The 7,500-nt window shown below is 39.3% G+C and overlaps 1 protein-coding gene across 1 annotated transcript in view; it reads right to left on the reverse strand.

The window, feature by feature from the left end:
- Nucleotides 1–2,664, reverse strand: part of LOC135211704 (prostasin-like) — a 22,715-nt gene extending 20,051 nt beyond the window's left edge. The window contains exon 1 of the mRNA XM_064244952.1: nt 2,570–2,664. The gene's annotated coding sequence lies outside the window, so the exon portion shown is untranslated. The remainder of the gene's footprint in view (nt 1–2,569) is intronic.
- Between the last annotated feature and the right edge of the window lie 4,836 nt (nt 2,665–7,500).

Here is a 7,500-nt window from a genome sequence, read left to right on the forward strand (position 1 = left end):
AAACTCCCCATAAATGGATCAGAATCTTTGGGTAGTACTGATTCTTTTAACGATTTTGAATGGGAAACGGTATATGGATTCTTAGTTAAAGGTTTAAGGAACGGGACTAAAAATTTTGCCAGTTTATAATTAGGTGTATTGTAAGACGCTAGCAAGCATAGGGCGGAGGGGAACACTAGGTTTATGAATTTTGGGTAGGCCATACATAACACCAAAGGAAGAGCCGGTGGAAAACAGGTGACGATAAGTTTCGTCGTTAATGACATTGTCTTTCTTCAGAGATCTCAGAAACCGGTTGATTTTATCTTCGGTACGAAAAAGGCTTTGGTAGTCAGGTACACCTATCTTTATGAATTTAGTATGATCATTCATATATATGTATATATATATTTGTATATATATATATATGCATGTATATATATACATATATATTCATATATACTTATATAAAGTACCGGATTTAGGTGAGGAAGATTTATTGCGCAATTGCTGTTCACCATGAAAATATTGTATAATAAGTTTGAGAATGGAGAGGAAGCTGTACTGTCCATGAATGGATCTAAGAAAATGTTTTGATACTATTGGCGGCGATGCATTTCTTCTGAACTATTAAATTTCTATTACGCTGGCGAAGATGGGAGTGTGGCAGCTTCACTACAGAAGTAGGTCTGAGACCAGGCAGTATGTTGTCTCCAAGGCTTTTAGTTTTCTGTAAAAGAAACCTGTCTGTCCGTCTGCACTTTGTTCTGTCCGCCCTCCGATCTTAAAAGCTACTGAGGCTAGAGGGCTACAAATTGGGACGTTGATCATCCATCCTCCAATCATCAAACATACCAAATTGTAGCCCTCAGCAGTCTTCATCTTATTCAATGTTAAAGTTAGCTATGATCATGCGTCTGGAACCGCTATAAGGGTATGTTGAGAAAACAATGTTGCAGGTGATTTTAGAGTAGAGAGAGAGAGAGAGAGAGAGAGAGAGAGAGAGAGAGAGAGAGAGAGAGAGAGATTGTGGAAGCCAAATTTGGAGTGTATGAAGACGTTGCCAAACGAAATCCCAATGAAAGACAAGTGTTGATGTTGAATGTAAATAAAAAAAAAAGAAACAGAACTACTGAGACGAAACAGCTGTTCAGTCCATGTGGAACAAGAAGTCTTTAAAACATTGACATATGTAGATAAACGAACAGGTGTTGAAAAGGTTATCGCAGGCTATGAGATGGATCGGCGTTTGTGTGAAATACGAAAAGACCAGAGTTGAAAAAGGTTTAGAAAACTATTATTCGAAAAAGTTGGGAGGAAGAAGGAGAGGACGATCTAGAAAGCACTATAGTATATTCACTTCAACTGTATATCTGATGTCTAGGCCAGTCCCTTACGACGCTCCTGATTGGCTGTTAATAAGCCAATCACAGGGCTGGAAACTGTCAGTCTCTCGAGAAAGTTCACAGGGGTAAGCTATAAGTTCCACCTCCCCTGAGAGATACGTCTTTCAAAAGTATCCCTCAGGAGAGGTGGCAATACATCCTGCCTATATGAACTCTCTCTCGAGAGACAGATTCCAGCACTGTGATTGGTTTATCAACAGCCAATCAGAAGCGTCGTAAGGGAGTGGCCTAGACATCAGATGCACTGTTGATGTGAATCTACTATAGTATAAAAGGGGTTGAGAAGTTATTGGAACTAAAGGCCTTGATAACCAAGAAGTGCTGTTGGCGAGGTTTCAATGTAATTGTTTGAAGCAGGTAATGTTGAGGAATTTTTCTGCACAAGAGTTTATCCTTGTTGTGGCAGTATAACAAAAATGGAAAAAGTAAATAACAACTTATGTCTTGCTTTAGTCCTGCACTCTGGTATAGTACTAAGAAGGGGTAAATGATATATTTCTGTGGCTATAATTGTGGAGTATGATAAGGGATTTTATTTCAACACAGGCTCAGAGAATGAATTACTGTCAGTTCTCATCAAAGTCGTAATCCGCCATCGATACACATCCTATATATAACTCGTTCGCCTATTTTCTACTGATTTACGTTCCTTGGGGTGAAACATCAACCAGATTTTGAGGCGACCATATATATATATATATATATATATATATATATATATATATATATATATATATATATATAGTATGTACGTGTATATGGGTTGCCAGCTGTTTGAATTTAAGATACTTTTTATAATTACTAGGGGAGAGAGAGAGAGAGAGAGAGAGAGAGAGAGAGAGAGGTGGGGGCGGGGGGAAGAAGCAACATAATATTTACTATTAGATACGTAGCGTATAGTGTGAGACCGTAAAATACCTTAAAATTGTATGCATTCTCATCGGGTTTCGTGTAATTTCATGTATAAAGAAACACTCACTGATCATCCCTATAGATAATTTCTTTGCCTTGCTGCTACACTCGGGTTTATCGCTAGTAACCTACAACAGCTTTAGTGTGTAAAAGACATTTTATGTATTTTTCAACGGTACGTGAACACCTGCAGAAGAGGCATTTCAATGATATAGCAAAATGTCAAGGGCATTTGAACACCTGTCGTACAACGAAAGTTCGGTTTCACTTACGGCACAATTCGTCCTTTGGAAGTAGGCTAATATCTTCGGAGGCTTCGTCACGTTGTTCGGCCACAGCAGTACCTGGACCTGAATAACTTTCATCACCAGCTGCCAAAATATATGCAAAAAAAAAAAAAAAAAAAAAAAAAAAAAGAATTTAGATAAATAGATTTTTCTTCGTCTTCCTGACTCAGATTCTTAGCCAACTTATGTTACAAGTAAGTCTGGAGGTGCGGTGAGCTTGGAAGCAAAGCATAAAAAGCGATAGTTGAGCCACCTTTACTTACAAAAGTCTTATCTCTAGCTGCCGAAATAGATGTAAAAAACTATTCAAATAAACAGTTTTTGTTAGTCTTTCCAGCTCAGATTTTTTGCCAAATTGTGTTACAAGTAAGACATCTTAAATCTAGAGGTGCTGTAAGCTTGGAAGCAAGGCATGAAAAGCAGCATTTGAAAATTCTGATAAGTCATTTCGGAAAAGCCAATCAGAAGTAATAAGCACACACCAAGTATATGAAGAATGAATGACATGCGAGTATACTGACTTCGTGGAAATGGGTTTAATGAAAAGCGTTACAAGTTACATTTCGCATGATAAATGAAAGCCAAATCATCTAAAGAAATGATGACCTTTTTGATAACCCAATTTCTTCATGCAATCATACTTGATTTAAAACCCTGACAGAAATGTCGAACCCTGATTGGTAGTTGATGACGTGGGTGAACCAGAAATCTTACTTACATAGGGTTAGGAATATAACGAATTACACAGCAGTGTCTTCCCAAGTCGAATCGTGTTGAAAAGACTCTTTTCGAGGTCAGATCTCCTAAGGGAAAATACGACGTGAAAAAGACGGAATTCTAAAGAAAGTACCAAACCTTAGCTTTCGATAACCTTTTACAGCTATTTCCTGTACGCTGTACTCACGGAAACTAACGACTATACTTGGCACGGGATTTAAAAGAAAAAAAATTGGCACTAGCATCGAAAGTCGTCGATGCCTCCAGGTTATAACGTAGGAGGTTAAGTTCCTTGACCCGTGGATCCTTTAAAATATATATCAGCTGGGCATTCTTACCTTGAAGAAAGTCCTGTTATGCTTGTCCTATTTGCGTAGGACGTGGCTGCACGAATGATTCGTTGCAATGGGACGATACACAAAGCCTGAATTTTGTTTTGGTATAAAAGTATTAACAATTCGTATCATGATAATAAGACAGATATTTTCACGCTTATGATATAAACGTAGCCAGGATTGTACTTGCTAAAAATTGGCCATTATCTTAACCACTACTTTTCGAACTCGCTGAAACCTCACCCATCACGAGTTTTCCGAACAAGTTCTCTTCACTGGGACCTTCACAGCTACTTCACTTTTCAGGCAAATACTTTTTCCGTTTAACCGATCGTCCATTACTACATCGTCAAAACTACTTTACTTTTAAGGCAAATACTTTTTTCGTTTAACCGATCGTCCATTACTACATCGTGAGTGTTTTTTCTCTTGTGAAGAGAGTTAACTGGTGCCGAGGTAGAGAGGGATGCTGAAATGTGCAGGCGTTCTCCGGCCGGAAAGAGCGACTATTTATATAAAAGCTTTGGGGAACACCTGTCTGTCTCTCGGATATGGTGTTACCACTGTCACCATTTTAGTCACAGTCGTCGTGTGGTCATAATAAACATCAGTGATGAAACCATGAAAACACAACAGGAAAAACAACAATAGTGATCTTGCAGTGCAAAATGTACAAAGGAAGCATGTTTGTGTTCATACGAATAGCCTGCGAGACATTGAGGAAAGTGTAGATTGGGAAACATCCCTTTGTATGAATGATTTTGCATCAAGCTATAATGTGATGATTCTGATCGTTTTACCTGTATCTTAAAACGAGATATGAAATCGACAAAACTGAATAAATGATTATAAAAATTGATTTCATTTTGTAGAAATTTTACCCATTCATTAGTCTCTCGTTAGATGTTGGTTTGTTTTCGTAGGAAAGCAGTGAAATTTCCAAATTCATAGTATAAAACTTTATTTTCTGTTGAGTGAAGGGAGCGCTTTCATAAATGCCACATACAATTACAAAGAATTGAAGCAGTACAGATGTGTAATATAATTTCTACAAATGATTTCGTTCTCTCGATAATATTTATCACACTCCTCATTCTCTCTCTCGTAGTTCAGTGGTGGAGAGAGAGAGAGAGAGAGAGAGAGAGAGAGAGAGAGAGAGAGAGAGAGAGAGAGGTGACTAAAATACACACTAAAACAAGAAAACGTCAACAAGAATGAAGACATTAAATGATAACGCTGTATACACCAGCTATGGATTCGACGAAGCCGACTCAAACATTTCTTAGCCCCTGCGCAGTATTTTGAATTCGGGGAACACCGCTGTCTTGTCCCGCCTGTACTGTTGACAAGAATTAATGGATGATTATTTGCACACATTACCTATAGTAGCATTCTGGAAGCAGCGCACTTGAAGCAACAAAGTAAACCAGTAGAGAGAACATTTACTGCTGACCGCTTTAATAGGTTTTGTTTAACAAGGTGTGATGCGACCTCCAGCTTACTCGGAACGCGTGCAAGATTTGCCACGCTCGCGTAAGTTGTAACCATTATATTCCTATCTTAACGTGAAGTGGTCATCATAATTAATATTCATACCTTTAGTACTACTTATACTAACAAGGATCAAATAAAAGGACACAAATTAAACATGTTCATATATTCTCAGTTATAAGTGGAAACACAAAATAATCGAATAGAAACAGCCAGAATTCGAGAGAGTTCACATAGGCAGGATGTATGTTCCACCTCTCCTAAGGGATACTTTTGAAAGACGTATCCCTCAGAGGAGGTGGAACATAGATCCTACCCATGTGAACTTTCTCGAGAAACTCAGAGTTTCCAACCCTTTGATTAGCTTATCAACAGCCAATCAGGAGCGTCGTAAGGAACTGGCCTAGACATCAAATGCACGGTTGATGTGAATCTATTATAGCTGAAGTGAGGAGTGAGGGCTTCCTCAAGCAACATACATTGGGATGGCAGTCGTCGAGATTAACTTGCCTCCATTAAAATGCTGCCCTGAAGATACATTACTGCAACAAAAATCGGCCATCTTTCTTTTGGGGACTAGCAGGAGCAGGCTCAGAATGTACAATTTGAGGAATTATTTATTCTATGATCTTAGAAACATCTCACTTCCTTTATTTGAAAGCCCAAGGAATTTCATTCCTTGCCTTTATTTGAAATTCCCAGGTGTTACAGTGCTTGCCCTCATTTGAATTTCCAGGTTACCCTTCTTTCCTTTATTTGAAATTTCCAAGTGTTATTTTCCTTGACTTTTTACTGAAAGCCTCTCGGATTTATTGAAAGTTCATAAACAGACATGACTAAGGAAAGAAGCTTTGTGCATCAAAACCAGCGTATGAAATATTTACCTAACAATTGTGCAATTTGTAAAGGTTAGAACATCTCTTGGAAAAATCAGTTACAGGCTTGACGAAAGTGTTCCAGATAGAAGGTCAGGTTTGAATTCTAAATCCTAATACGAAAAACAGGAAATTTGTTATCCTGTGCTATGAGCATCAAAAGCCTGCAACTCACAAAAACGACACTTGAAGTGGAATTGTTGAAATCGCTAATTAGACATCTTACCTCTCTAATACCTATAATTTTTCAAGTTTTCTTGGGATTTCTCCATTACAGAAAAAAAGTTTACTGCTTCTAGTCTATGGTTCCCTAGAACTTAGATCTCATTTAGGGTACAGAATGACATTCGTGACAGCCAGCCCCATTTGTGGTGTAACAGCACGCTGTAGAAAGTAACATCCTTTATATACGAGTATCATTATTCCCTTTGGTTTGTCACTAACTAGCTGTCCAGATTCATTCCTTTTACTTTACTTTTGGTTTTCAAATCTCATTTAAGAATTAATCATTCCGGTGAGAAGTAAGAGTCGATGGATGTGCAAATGTCACGGTAAACTACTTGTAATAATAATAATAATATTTGTAGTAGATTTTGAGTGATTTTTGATTGGTTAAGAAAACCGGGGAGGGCTCATTTTGGCTGGGAGCAGAATAACTCATCCAGAGACTGGCTGACCAACGAAGACACCGATCAGTTAGTACCAGGTCCCGGGAGTTCTGATCGTAGGGCGCCTTACCTAAGGTGACCAGCTGTTGAAGGGTTATCCAAGTTGTGTGCCTTTGAGCAGCCGATCGGACTTCGTCGGAAATGGCTGCTTAAACAAATAATGATAATAACAAGTCGTGTGCCTTGTCGTTCTCTTGGTGGTGGTAGGGAGAAGAAGGGCTCCCTGGGTCAATTTCAGTGAAGATATCCATCTGCGGATGGCGGGGGCCTCCTTATGTCGGAGGCGGCGATGGTCGTTGTTGCCGTCCAGGATTTTTGGGCTTCTTACAATCAGCCGGCATTGGGGACAGGTCATGGTCCCTCATGTAGTGCTGCGATACTGCTCCTCCTTGTACGTAGGTGAATGACAATCCTCTCGGAGAGGCGAGTCGTAGTCGTACCAGTGTGTAAAGGACAACATCCATTCTCAGGGCACGATATTTGGTAAACTACTTCTCGCCTCTTCATTACATGGGATACTGGGTAGTCTTCCAGTCCTTGTAGTAGATCACTAGGTCGACATTTTTGTTTTCACCGGTCAGTTTTACATGGGCGCCGATAACGTTCTTCAGGGCTTCCTCATCTCTCTTATATTCATCGTTCATGTTGCCCTTGTAGAACAGCATAGTTGTACTCCCAATTTCTCGAGGGACGTGGTTCGCCTTACGACGCCACATGTCGACAGCATTTTTCATCATCTTGGCAACCCTACGTTTACAGTACCAATTATCAACCAGGATTTGGTCAACGTATTCGAGCTCATTGGAAGCGGCATTCCCAGAAGAACAGTG

This window comes from Macrobrachium nipponense, chromosome 4, assembly GCF_015104395.2.
Source record: "Macrobrachium nipponense isolate FS-2020 chromosome 4, ASM1510439v2, whole genome shotgun sequence".
NCBI lineage: Eukaryota > Metazoa > Arthropoda > Malacostraca > Decapoda > Palaemonidae > Macrobrachium > Macrobrachium nipponense.